Below are 15,147 nucleotides of genomic sequence, written 5' to 3' on the forward strand. Positions count from 1 at the left end.
TGGCAAAGCACAAAAAGAAAATGAATTTAACTTCTGTTAGACAGCTGTCATACTGAATAATTATTTACTGTGAATGTATGCAAAAATGTATGGTATATGGCTGTCTAACAGAAGTTAAATTCATTTCTCACTTATTCTGACAATGTACTTCACCTCAAATAAAAGAACCCAATACAAATAGTTGTTAAATAATAGTGAAGTCACGTTGTAATAACAATAACTCATCTCTCTCTTGTTTTATTTTTGAGCTTTGCTAAAATTCACTGTGTCAAGTGTCCATCTTGGGTTGCCGTCCGGAGTTGTCCAACATGGCGGACCATCTCGCACATGCGCAGTACCGATCGGGCAGGGGGACGGATCGGGTAGTGACAACCAGAACGCCGACACCTCCTCATCTCCACCGCTCCCATGTTTTCTTTTGTGTTACCATAAGTTAGTCTCTCTGCGTTTGTGTGCTGGGCTAATGCTAATGCGAGGATAATAAAATGGCGGCTTCACACAGTTTTTTTTTAGTTTTACGGGGCGTGGTTTGCATTCCGCCCAGCCAATCAGACATAGGAACCTTTTTCTCCCATGAAAGTCGGAAAAAGGGGTAAAAAAGGTTCTAATGAACTAATTTTAGTTCCGGCTCTTTTTGGTGTGAACGCAACATTTCGGAACTATATCGTAACTAAAGTGGGAAAAGTAATGCGGTGTGAACGCGGCTATTATGTTTTACTGTAGTTTCATGTGCTGTGTTGGCTCCTGCATTGAATTGATCTTAGTTTAGCTTTAAGGAATACCGCCAAACCAATCATTGTTTTATCAATTACTCACCCTGTGTCACCTTGAATGAAACTTTTTTTTTCTTTCTGGTAATGGTCCAATTTTGAAAGATTTAGAACCATTTAGATGCATTGAAGCAAATAGGGGCCATGTTAAACAACTGGTTTAACATGTTAGGTTTTTTTTTGTTTTCTTGAAGAAATTGAAGGCAACACAGGACAAGTCAATAACAAGTAAATTGTCATTTTGTTGGAAAAATATCCCTTTAATCTTTTTAAAAAGTAAAAACTCTATGTATCTGCGCTTCCTGTTTTAGTCCTGCAAGTAATAGTATTAGTATTGGAGTAGCAGGGTGATGGCAGCGCTGTGACAGAATGATGAAGTGGTGTGGGGTGTGTTAAATGATCTTTGCATTCTGCGGCATTATTGACTGCCTTCACAGCCGCCTTTCATCAGTTGTCTGGCTTCTTTACGTATCATTTCCTTCCTTCCTATCAGAGAAAATGCAGAGCCATTTGTGTTTTTCACAAAAGGAAAGTGGCTGACACAGAAAATACGCCTGTGCATTTATCCACATACTCTATGTAGCTGCAGATAAAAAAGGTTCACGTAATAGCTTCTGTGTGTCACGACACAGACCTACACATGTAGAGTTAATCTATTAGAAAAAAGAAAAAATCTTAAATCCCATTTACGTGTTAATCTGTGTCCTTTGGGAGAGGATCAAAGACTCAATGTGTCAGATCAATAAGTCTCTTAAGAGCATTCATGGTTGATGGATTCAAGTCATTAATCAACCATAACATACAGTATATTTTATTTGCTCATACCTTCTGCCAAAAATCTGACGATGTGCTGCTTTTCACTTTATTTACAATTGTGTCTTCAATATCTTTGGGTTTTGGATTTTTTTTATGGAACAAAGCAAGTTTACTTTGCTTTCTGAGAAAATACATTTTTACTCAATTTGAAAAAAGAACGGAGAGCTTTTTATAGAAAAACCATCACTTTTGACATCACTAAGTGCATTTCCTTACCGTCAGACTGCATACATCTCTCATTCCCTGCGCATAATATTTGATCAAAAGCTTTCAGTGGACTTCATTATACTCCAATTTACATCTGGAATCCAAAGGTGCACCGCTCATTGAATTGCATTAGTGTGATAAGTGGAAAGATGGTTGCTCTGCCCTTGAAGAAACTTTAGTGCTAGAGCCTCCTCAGCCTCAGAGTGGCCATTAAACAATTTAAACAAGACTAAATGTTATATTGGAATCCCAATTAGGTTTTGTTTTACGGGACAGAATATTAGCGGGCATAATATAAAGCTTAATGTAGCATAAGCGTGGGCATATTTAATCAGAACAGCAGTTCACAGAGAGAGGACAGTGTTACCATCACAAGGGCAATGTGCACAATAATGGGCATAAAGCTTCCTGACAGTTCGTCTATGCAGCAGATTTTGAAGCTCCTGTTCTCCTTGCAGCATGTGTGTCTGCCATAATGCTGAATGTTCTCTGCATTGTGTTGCACAAAGGCCTATACCTTCATTATATTTAATAATCACATCATCAAGGCTGTAGAAAGACAGAATAAAGGCTGCAGTGCTTCCTCCGACATATCTCATTTATTACTGTCTTCGGGCCTGGAAATTACAATTATTCTCATTATTGATTCATGTATCCGTTACATGAAAACTGTATTGGTTTATGTAATGATTTATGGGTTGGCTAATGCCAGAGATAAAAGTAAATGGACGATAATACTATGGAAGTAATTAAAAGGTTTTAAATCAAATATAAAGATAAATGTGCATGTCATATTTAACAGATTCTTCCTTAATCATTGGGCAATTATACATTCAATCACAGTCATTCCTATATTTCATCACAAGAATCGTTATGTTTATTCCGTCCTTGTTTTTTTAGGTTTTATGTCACTTTTTATTAGTGTTGTAAACCACTACTGTGTTGTTTTTGCAAATAGGAGGAAAAAAAGCCAGAAAAAAGTGAGAAATAGTCATCACCATTTCCTAGATTCCAAATATACTTCTTCAAATTGTGAATTTTGTTTAATCAGTTAAAAAAACCTCCTATAGATTCATGACGGGAGGCTGTGGCTCAGTGGGTTAGTGTGCTAGTTAGTGCGCTGATCTTGGAATCAGAGGATAGCAAGTTCGAATCCCACTGCAGTCAGCATGTCGTTGTGTCCCTGGGCAAGACACTTCACCCCAACATTTCTCCTGTGGGGATTGCCCACAGTATTGAGTATGTAAGTCGCATTGGATAAATGCCTCTAACAAGTGACATGTGATTTAATGTAATGACAAATGTAAAACGGAGAAAAGCAGCAAATCGCCACAGCTGGAAGCAGAACATGTTGCAAGTATTCCTAAAATCCCGTAAATACTTCTCCACATCCCCACTAATGAGTTGAATTTCTGCATTTGATATTCATCTAGCAGAACTATCTTCAGGTCACATTGAAGAAATGTAATAAAAAATCCTACACACAGTTCTCCTTAGTATAAAGTGCATTGTGTTGCCACTGCAGAGTTCATATATCATTTGTTCGCACAAACACTGTTGCCAGTTCTGTAGCACTTCCATGATGAATGGCTTTTCATTGGAAGTGAATCTCTAAAAAGCTGTACAGTACTCTCCAGGGGAGGGAATTCAAAAGCTGCATGACATTAATCATTATGTTTTATTAACCTTGAGCTCTTGCACACCTCCCTAAAGAGAGGACAGTTAAAGTGTCTCAAGCTTCCGTCCATCTGAGGACGTTGTATTGTTAGTGTTTATCCCCACATGGCAGTTATATGTCTGACAGGATGATAATAAATGTTCCTGTGCTGCGAGCCTCTGCAGCTTCAGTCATTTATCATTTTTAAATATGAATAAAACATGTTTATTTAGATCCCATGAACCAAGTTTTTGGATAAAGATGGCCTACCTGTTGAGGGGAGATTTTCAAAATAATCTATCCTAATAAGTCTGCAGAGGCAAAAAGCCTTTTTTTTTTGCATATAAAACAATATCATTCAAATAATATATTACTTTTTGCTTGTTTGAATACTTAAGAAAATGCAAGGATTAAGCAATGTCTAAATGTTAGGCTGCATGAATTAGCATCACGACCTGATGTTGGAAATAAAGCAATTTTGCCAATCAGTGGCCTATTAAAGAAAACACATCCTCCATCTGATTAAAAATACTCATAACTATCCCCTCTGGAAATAGGAAGTCACTCAGCCAGGGAAGTAGTCTGATGTGGGATTAGGGGTGAGGAAGAACAAAAAGTCTTACCTTGTTCAGAGCGCACAAACCTCACTGCAACGAGTTGAAAAAAGGGGAGACGGTGAGCTAATTTTCTCTGAAAACAGTCATGCGTTATTGTGTGTGTCCTCCATGGGCAGCTCGGAGACCACATAGCTCCAGAGCCTCCTTGCCTGCCTTCCTCCTGACTCTGGCGGGAGAGAAAGTCACACTGGACTCCCCCCCCCGACATGGTCCTCACAGGCCCCGCCCCCTGCCACAACAGCTCGTGCCTCTTCAGTTTAACGGCTAGGCTTTCCTCACAGCCATTATGTGAGTGACCCCGTAGCTAACAAAGCTGTTAGTGTTGTTACTCTATGTAAAGGCTACAACCTAAGCAAAGTTATTAAATGTTTTTAGATGTTTATTACAAGTAATTTTTGACGGGTAGTATTTTATCAAGTAATATAATGGTGCAGGAAGGAGTTCTAGCTCCAGAAAATGTGCCTTTTATCAATGATTTTCACGTTTAGTTCTACTATGACAAAGTACATCAGTGAATACCCCACTTTTGAATGTCTGAAGCAACAACGTGTCATTAAAAACCCTGGTTGCTAATATGTTTGAATGAGACTATAATAAACGCCATCACGTTGAACGTGAGTCCGTCTTTAGCTTAGCATTGGTGAAGGCGATGCACAGTGGTGCGACCGCAAGCTTGTTGTTAAATTATAGACTTTCTTTAGCTTTTTATTTATGCTTCAACAATCACAAAAGTGGTGTCAAAAAGGGAATATCCTGTTGAACAAAACGCCTAAGTGCTATCAACATTTGTTTACCAAGGGTCTTATTTTCTGCAATATTAGAAAATCCATTGGTAAAATCCCATTGCTAAACTAATTTCCGTGTAGGCCTATAGGTCAACAGAAAGGAGTCAGCTTTATGAAACACAGTGGAAAGCCGAACATGGTTCATCTACACATGAATAACATTGTATTTCACCACAAGATGTTCTGCCTTTGAACCATCTTTGGTTGCACTTGGAATTAGGCCACGACTCGGCGCATGCTTAGCATGGATGTATGAATGATTTGGCGTTTAGGCATGTTGCTTTACGGAATTAAGTGACGTGCAAGCTTAAATTAAACACAGTCGTCCTGGGCAGGGTGTAAATAGCCAAATAGCTTCCATGTGACTATTTTACCCTGGGTGCAAATAGACACTCCGCATAACGTATGTTAAGGTACAAAAAAGTAAAGTATACTTAGCTATAACAACATATTAAACAGCAGTTCCCAGAATGTGAATGCCTATTTCCATCTCTATACGTTTTTTTATTAATTAATTGAACTTGTATCTTTCATTTCTATGCCATGCCAAACATTTGGCCCTTCCTGGGATAGCAGGACGCTTATATCTTCCGGGGTACAACTTATGGAACGCTTATGGAGCATTTAAAAAAGAAAGCAAAGAAAATACAAAGCAAGTAAAGTCAATATCCAAATGTAGCTATTCATATGAAGAAGTATAGATCACATTGGTATAGACCTATTTTCATTTTTTTAACAAAAAAGCTTGCTTCCGGCACAATGATTGTTTGTGTTTCTGTTTTACGAATTCTTCACATGATATGCTGTATGAAGACACGTTGTCATGATGAAACTGGAAATAGCTGTACACATGGGGTTGACACAAAGTTAGAATTTTCAGGACTTTTATTAAGTATAAAGATGAAGGATGTGCTCTGCTCCACAGGGCCGAAGGGAACTGCTCGGCCCTGGCAGTGCCTGGCTTTATTTCTTATTGGAATACCAGACATACTGACACAGACTTCGAACGGGGTTGGGTTGTGTCCAGTTCATCACATACCTCAAGGATGAAAAATTGGCTATTCCATCTCTCCGGTTATTGTTTCAGGTTGAGTTATTTAAGGCTTATTCGACGGCTCCGTGACCCGACCTCAGGTGTCTCAGATGCCGCTGAGGGCCCTGGCATCGGTGTTCACTTTGAGATATTTTTTTTCCCCTCCTGTCTTGAATTTCAGGGTGATGCATTCATCTTCAAATGGCAGAGTTTTCTCATAAGTCTGCGGGTGTATTGATCTAGTGTATGGATTGTTCTAGTCTGCATTATGGGTGTATATTGCAGCATTCAGTGTTCATTCAGGGCTGCCCTTATATTGTCCTTAGACTTGTCCCTGGCTGAGTATAAAAAAGTGTTTTATTGTTCAGAATATGTGGAATTAACATAAGCTCATTCACATTTGCATTGGTATTCAGAGCGTTGGCTTCAGTCAGTAAACTGATGCTTATTCAAGGGAACAGTGAAAAGAAACTTCCTATTAAGATTCATCTCATGGATAGGCCTACTGCACACCCCACTGCCAAAGAGTGTGGGGAGGAACACATCAGTTAGTAGATGCATATTTGGTGCTTTACCTGGTATTTTAAAACACTGTGCATGAGCACAGAGCTGGCTTATGATTGTGTTGCTTCTTCCTGACTGCATTAAGTCGGATACACTTTAAAGCACAAACAGGGCTTTGCAGTGGTTTAAAACATTGCATTCTATTATTTCAGAGACCACATTTACATTTTCCGGTTTTGTCGCAAATTCATCTCATTCCCAAGTTTGACCCCAACTTCCTCACGTAATTCCAGTGCGGATGTTTACCATGAACAGCACGTCAGCGAAAAGGCAAAACAAATATATTTCACTGACTGGAGACCACTGGACCAGAACAGATAGTGCTCGCAATATGAATACTACGATACGAGCATGTGCCCTAAAGCATCAGAAGGGAATCACAGCAGCAACACCGGAGTTGTGTTCAATTATTTCAAATCAAAATGTGTTATTCCACTTATATTCCCTTTTAAAGGCTGCAGTGAAAATAGGATTTCTTTCAAATGTGTTTACTTGGCATGCAAACAAACCCTTGATGCTTGATCCCTTCAACCGCTTTCTTGAATAGATTGTCATTGGCCTTTTTAAGTGACCTCACTGAAACCCTGACCTTTCATTAGATCAAAATTCAATTTGACTTCCAATACTTTATTCAGTAACAAAAAGTACAGGTAGAACAAATGACATTCCCATCAGCCTTCACTGTACTTTGTGTTTAGTGCATGCTCACATACTTGCAGTGAACATAGTAGGCATGTCCTGCAAAACCTCAGCATCTTAGCATAGTCAGTGACGCTAGCATTTAGCTCAAAGAATCCACTGGTCTTAAATATAGCATCAAAGAGCTGCAAGCATGGCAGTGAATTCTCAAGAGAAGACTATTTGTCAGTGATGATGGTGAACGCAGGGATGAAAGCATGTCATCAATGACTACACAATAAATAACCTTTCATCCTCAAATCTAAACCTACTGTTAGATTGAAAGCAAAAATAAATGGCAAAATTATCAAACGTTAATACTGTAAAATGTATCCTCTTTGTTTCTGTCCTCAATTGATCTTATTCTGTCGGCAAATGTTATATATTTTAGATTTTTCTTTGGCAAGAGAAAATGTGGGGCTGTTGAGGTCGCTATTACCACAGTCCACAAATAGTTTTTCCGTCTCGAGGAAACACACATTTTTCAACTTGAGGAACAAAAATGCATGAATATCATAAAGTCAAATTTGGATTATGGCTTTAGAGCAGTGGTTCCCAACCTTTTTCCGTCAGGAAATATTTTCGAGCCCCCCCCAACCCGGTTCCCACCGAGATTGGTAGAATTAATTGTATATAGTTGTATAAACATTACATTTTCTATGCTAATAATAACAAGACACAAAGATCCAACTAGAATTTTTTATTTTATTATGGATTGAACAACAAAACAAAAGTGCTTGTGATCCTGTGCCACTGTGAAATAATGAGGCCTAATTGAAACAATTACAAATACTGCTTATCCATCCGATACTTTAACATTATTTTTATAGGTTATTTTTTATTACTTTTTAAGGGAAAAACTGAACAAATTTGAAGCAGAATTAACATTGATTTATTTTATGTATAATGTGGATTATGAGGTAATTAAGTATTTCCAAAAAAATACTTATGGCAAATGAGCATTGACCACATTGAGCCTTGTAGATTGTCACTTTTGAATGCTCTGTTCTCCATTGGCAGGTCTCTGTGTGCTAGTGCTGCGGCGATTCTGTGAGAGAGAGAGAGAGAGAGAGAGAGAGAGAGAGAGAGAGAGACAGACAGACAGACAGACAGACAGACAGACAGACAGACAGACAGACAGACAGACAGACAGTCATCTCCCCAATGCTACACACCAAAATGACATCAAGGGAGATGTATGCCTCATCATACTTTGTTGGTTGGGAACCACTGCTTTAGAGTAATTATAATGCTTTAGTTATTTGTTTTTTTGGCTAAAGAAAAACTTCAGGTCCATTGGTCCCAATCAAGATTTTTTAAAACCTTTGAAAGATTGAGTGTTTTGCTTCTTACTGGTTTACATACTGGTTTTTGGATGATTTAGATTTTCCTGCCAGTACTGACAATCCGTAAAATCACATGCTTACTTTGTTTATTTATCAGAACCTTAATCTCACTACTGCAGCCTTTTTCCATTTCTATTGCATGTGTCAGAGTGTTTGCACATGGCCCTTTTTTAGTGTTAAGGGGGTGGTAGCCATGTTAAAATAAGACAATCGCCCACATGTTTCCAATCTATAACGACCTTGGAGGGAAAGCACATTTGGATGGTTAAGAACATTCGGCTCATCTGGAGGTGACTTCTCCTATTTTATGAAGTTTTTTTTTTAAGAGTGTACATAAGGCCCATTGTGTGAAAATGTTTTTGAAACATACAATTGTAAAAAATAAATAAATGTAGTCCACCCTCATTATTATGTTGTATTATTAATCGGAAATGTGTACAACTTAATATAATTTTACAGAATCATACAGCCACCAGCATAACCATACAGTTAAATTAACACCTTTCAAAATGAATTAAAAACCTGAACATTATAACCTTCATGTAGGTATGAATAATTCCAGGAGTATCATATTTGACTTTAGTGTTAGCTACAGTAGTAGCACCGAATAAATTGTAATTGAAGTGCATTATATTTAGTATTATTGTAATTTAAATCGCATTTGTGAAGTCCCATGACTAACTAATGGTATGTCTCTAGATCATGATATATTAGAGAACAGTTCTGAGACTTATTGAATGTCTGCAAACATACATGGCAAACTTTTACTGCAGAACCCCTCCTAGACAATTTATAAAAGCTTTTAAATAATGTCATGTATTAATATCTGCATCCGTTTAAGAAATGCTGACTTATGACTAAACCTGTGCCATTAAATATAAAAACACCCCTTCAAGGATTGTGTCAAGTTGCTCTGTGTGAACCTCTAGGAATCTAAATCTTCTTCTTCTTACCGCCGTCATAGGTCACAAAGTTCTATCAGATGTAAACTATGAGGAGTTGTGTGTTCCTGACCTTAAATGACAGTTGTTCTTTTGAGTGTTAACACAATGACTCACACACTGAAGTACAAACTGCACTTTAGACTTCAATAATAAGTCTCTCTTCCTCTTCCTGCTATTCCCTATACTCTCTCTGTCCTGGATCTGTGTGATTATTGAAGGTAAGGTGGTTTTCTAAGCTATGATTTGCTCCTTGCAAAAAGGACATTCGCACAGGTGCTTATGTAATAAAAGTTTTGACATTGCTGCCCTGAAATTGATCTATCGTCATCCATCCCTTGGGTAGCAGATTCTCTGATTGTGGTATTCAGTTCCTGTCTGTAGCCTTCTTGTTTATATGGCGTTACCTTTCACAAAAAAATATAAAGTCTAAAAGTGAACTTCACTTTTAATGTCAGGTTCCTCGCTGTGGGCAGACAGGCATCTCAAAGAGCCATTACTGCAGAGGAGTGCTCCGAGCATCCTCTCATAACTGATGTTCTCTCCCATTCGCTGACATCAGACATCTCAAAGTGATTACATTTTGGATAAAACCCACACTCTCCTTTCAGTGCCGAAGGGAATGCAAAAGCGTGCGGCTGCAGCCTCCGCTTGGCAGAGGGAAATACATTTCATTGTTATCAGCTATAGCTTGTTAAATGCTAAATTATTCATAGGGAGGTAAAGGCTTGCCCTCATGAGATTAGTACTCCTAATTGTTCATCCAGTTTGCTGCTGGAATGAGCAAGGCTGGCTGAACACCAGCATCCGGGATGATTTCATTAATGAGAAAAAGAGACAAGACATTCAGAAAGTATTGACAGAGCTCCTTAGACTTTTAATATAGTCAGCTAAGCGAAAATGACTACCTCCAACTTTGCAGGTTGGTAAAAGTAAAGGGAAATATAGTGGTGCAGCAATGACGTATTTTTGTAGAACAACCCTAAAGAAAGCATTGCATTTTCTACCTCAAATTGAAAACTATTTGGATAATAGCTTTGCTAATAGTTAAATCCTAAATCTAATCGCCAGAAGTTAAAAGCAAAGCTATAAACAAACAACATGATGGTGCATGACTTCAGGTCACCACCGCTAGGCTAATGGCGGCTAATATTAGAAGAGATGACGTTTAATACTCTCATTTAGTCAAGTGTTAGCAATCCACTTTTTTTAATACTCGCGAGGTGTTTACTGACTTTTTCTTAATAGAAAACAACATGTGCGAATCTTGTCAGTTTGTATTAGCCAAAGGAATCTAACCATGGTTACTCCAACAATACTTTTTTAGGACTCATTCTTGCTGTAAAGTTGATGATGTTTACTTATAAATCCAAGAATCTAGCACCTGTGTAAAAGTTCGACATTTAAATAAGTCATTTATTTTCTGTGTAAAGCAACCACAAAGCATGACAAACGTTTTAAAACCCTTCATAGATATTGTATCATTTTATTTTTAATTGGGTCTCTTGCATTCTCAACCAGGCTAGTCTAAATGGCCTGTTTCAAGCTCCAGCAAATACATGAATATTCTATTATAACCCCTTCACAATATGCAGATTTGCTTGCTTTCTCGTTTCATTTTCATACTAGCAAATGTACCATGTTTTACTGTCGAGTAAAGCATTTTTCAACCAACATTCTGCAAAATAAAATCCTTTGAATTGCTGCAAGAATATCACAGCCGTTTCTATTTGTGGACAAATCTAATCGTTTTTATGATTTCAGTTTGATGCTCAGCTTGTTGCTGTAAAAATAAAATGGTATCTGCCTGCAATGGATGAAAAGCACATATGGAGCCTTTGCTTATCTGCTCTGAGGCGTTTTCTATGACTCAGACTCCAAAAGCTTGACCGCACAGGGGAGCAAGGGACACTGCTAACTGCAGCGAATGGTTATTGTCTATTTCTATTTTTATCTCAATGCCAAACGCCTTCAAGAAGTTTACAAGTCTTTTGTTAAACTTGCATTCATGAATATTTATGATTTAGCATTGAATGATATGAGTGTATGAAATGTGAATGGGTCGCTCATGCCAAACCTTTAGACAATTAGCACCCAACCCTGCTTTTTAGCCACTTTTAGCTCACTGTTTTGGTTTTGTTACCTATGGTGCCCCCTAAGACACCAAACTCATTTCACATTTTTCTCAATTAAAACAATCCCGAAATACATATCTTGGTGGTGTTGTGAAGTAAAACATCTTTCAGGAGTGATCCTCAAAGGTATCTTCTCCTTCAAAACTATTACTGAGCTGCTGATTGAAACCCCTACAAACGAGAATAAAGCACTTCCTCATTAGAAATTCTATATTTTCCTGACGCTGCATGGAGGACTAAGACGTCCTGGAGGGGCTGTGAGCTGGGTTTCCACTTATGTTTGCTAAGCTTGTTTCTCTGGGGTAACTTAAGATCCAGACAATAGGGAGGATTTTACCTCCTCTGATCCGAAACCAACAGATTTAGTGATCAAAACCAATACAAATACTAAATAAAGCAGTTTCAAGTAAACAATCTGTGTTTCTTTGACACTGTTTGGCTGCTGTTCGGATTGCTAATCTTGTTCGAACAAAATGTTTTCTCCGGATAACATTGATAGGAAAAATCGACCAGTATAATATATTATGTGGCTTGAAACTGGATACAAAGTCAATTTAGGACATGTTTTAACAGACAACTACACCTATTGCTCAACGGAGGTTCAACAAAATGACATGTCTTCATGTCACTGCCGCTAAGCTTACAGTGGCTAATGCTTGTTCGTTAGCAACCACCATTTTTATGGCTCAAAGGGGCTTCAGGGGTTCACCAGTGGGGTGTTAAGTGACGTTTTTTCATAGAACAAAATGTGAAAATATTGTTAGCTTGTATTAACCACAGACCTTGTTTCGTGAATTAAAAAATGCATTGACTTCGAGACAAGGGAGTAAAGGGAAGTGCTACAATGCTAACTCTTTTCTGTGTTTGGGGCTCATTCTTGCTGTCAGACGTAAAGTTAGGAGAGGGTGGCTGATTTTCACTACATAGTTTACCGTAAATCACAGAATCTAGCCCCTGTGCAAAAGGTTTACATTTAAGAAGTATGTGGCTTAAAAGTCATTTATGTTTCTGAACACCTAAACCTAATAGCCTACTTGTGCTCATACAACACCATTTATATCCCCTGTCCTTGTGGCTCTAACTGGCATGCCATTTACCCAGCATGCTCAGCAACCTGTGTTATGTGCTGACGTGCTGCCACACAGTCAGGATAAGCTTGAACTCTCTATACTGAGCAAGAAAACTGACAAACATCTCTGCGCAGCCTCCTTTGCCTATAACCTTGATTTTTTTTACGATAGACTTGTGGTGCACTTACATCCATCAAATGGTCGACTAGATTTTGTCATCCTTTTGTAGACACGAGGCTGTCAGTTCAAAGAACTGATGTCAATCCTAATTTGATTTCCTACGCTGGGCAGGGCTCTTTGGGGAGGATGGTGGAAGCCCGTGATACCATGGAGACTTGTTTGGGAAAAAAAGAAACTATGGGTCCAATTAATCATGGAATGCACTCAGAAACGGGAAAATGGAATTTGAAATGAGCGCTTTTTTTCTTATTAACCTAGAAAGCCTGTAGGCTGGACAGAAACACAGGGTGGATTCATCAACAGTCTGGGCAAGAAGGGGAAAAACCTCAAATGGAAATGTAATGGAGTAACGGCCTATGGCATACAATTAATGGCTGCGACTTGGCTAAGCCAGTTTGAAGAATGTCCTATTAATTAATTACTGCAAATACTAAGGTGGCAACACTCGTTTGAATAATAGCAAACAGCAAACTGGTTCTTTCACCCCATACATGTCTATTATGAATCAATCAATTATATTATTGTATGGTTAGAAGCTTTTTGGGCTTTTGCCTTTACTTGTGAGTTACTAAGAACATCCATAACATTCACCTGTTTGCAACTTATGTTTTATTGTGTTGCACTGTTGGAGGAGCCTGGGATCTAAGATTTTCATCGACATAACTATACTGTAGCTATGTACGAATGACAATAAAAGCCTTGAATCTTGAGTTATATTTGTGCCATGCAAATGGACCCACCATATAGATACACTACATAAATACATTCATGACCAGACTTATGTAACTTAAAAGTAAGTTCTGATTTAAATACTTTTCAGACATTTCTAAGTTATGAAAGGGAATGGAGATGCGCTATTTTATTTGATCTAAAAAGAAAGAAAGAAACGCTGCTGATAAGTCATTTTAAATGTATGCTGTATTTCATTCTCTCATAACGGCTTGGTTGATAGTTTTTTTTGTACTTAACTTGCCGGGGGCTGTCTATATATCCCATACTGATCAACGAGGTCTAGTCTTCACTGTTATGTCTTATTTATGATGCTATGAGATCCTATTTGAGCACAGTTAGACCTCCGCAAAGGGACCTGGTTTCCTGCCATTAGTCTTTAGAGAAAGACAGGCGAGGCTCCAAGCTTAGACTGTTTGTTCCCACCAGTTATCGGCTTTTTATTCTTATTACTGCCAGAGGCTTCCCAGAATGTGTGCATGTGGTTGTGTGGGACTTATTTGGATTCTTCCTTGTGGAAAAAACGACTCCTATTTAGGTTGTAACAAGAAATATGTCTACTGTACAACAGTAAAACCCCTTGCTTTTACATTAATGCATGCTAATGATAATCTCATGATATAATATATAATACTATCACACAGGGGACATACATTTTTATAGACCTTTCAAAGCTAAATGTCTGTATCTAAGCTAAACGACTCCCAGTTGACTCTCTAACAAGCAACCAATTTTCAGTGGAGATTATGGAAATGTGTTGCTGACATTAGCGCTTTTAGACTCATACACAAGATAATATGTCAAAATAATAAACTACTTTTATGCTTTTGCACAGCATATTCACTTACTAGGACAAGACCTAGCTTGCTATTATATAATGAAGGCTCCATGCAGACCAAATTATGATTTATGTTGAGATATAGAAAGGTATGTGTGTTTTATGTGCACACATTTGTCACAGAGCAAAGAATATAAATCCAATAGAAATACGAAATAAATGTATTTTTTTGGGAATCACAGCCATTGGCCTAAAGGAGCCCTATAATGATTTTTGAGGTTTTCCCTTTCCTGTCGTGTTTTATATAGATTTGTGCGCATGTTAATGGTCGGAAAGACAACAATCCCAATGTTCCCTTCAGAGGAAGTTTCTCTCCCACACAACCCAACATGTAATCATGTCACAGTAGAGGCACAAAATACAAATATGAACCTGGAAATTAGCGTTATAGGGCCTTAAGGAACAAAAACAATCGTAAGTGTATCATCTTTCAAAATTCCATCTCAGTTAAACACACATAATGTGACTGATGATCATCACAGGCAATCCACTTTATTTACACACGGCACCTATTGCACGTCTGTCCGTCCTGGGAGAGGGATCCCTCCTCTGTTGCTCTCCCTGAGGTTTCTCCCATTTTTCCCTTTAAACTGTGGGTTTTCTCTGGAAATTTTTCCTTGTACGATGTGAGGGTCTAAGGACAGAGGGTGTCGTATTGTCATACTGATATTCTGTACAAACTGTGAAGTCCACTGAGACAAATGTAACATTTGTGATATTGGGCTATATAAATAAACATTGATTGATTGATTGACTTTAAAGAAAGCTTGACCTAAAATGC

The 15,147-nt window shown here is 38.1% G+C and overlaps 1 protein-coding gene across 1 annotated transcript in view; it reads right to left on the reverse strand.

Annotated features, from left to right (window-relative positions):
• The window catches only part of LOC104947653 (alpha-1A adrenergic receptor-like), a 13,902-nt gene extending 9,686 nt beyond the window's left edge, over window positions 1-4,216 (reverse strand). Inside the window, exon 1 of the mRNA XM_010773710.1 lies at window positions 4,074-4,216. The gene's annotated coding sequence lies outside the window, so the exon portion shown is untranslated. The remainder of the gene's footprint in view (window positions 1-4,073) is intronic.
• Between the last annotated feature and the right edge of the window lie 10,931 nt (window positions 4,217-15,147).

The sequence above is a fragment of the Notothenia coriiceps genome, unplaced genomic scaffold, assembly GCF_000735185.1.
Source record: "Notothenia coriiceps isolate Sejong01 unplaced genomic scaffold, NC01 NC01_scaffold00012899, whole genome shotgun sequence".
In the NCBI taxonomy this organism is placed as follows: Eukaryota; Metazoa; Chordata; class Actinopteri; order Perciformes; family Nototheniidae; genus Notothenia; species Notothenia coriiceps.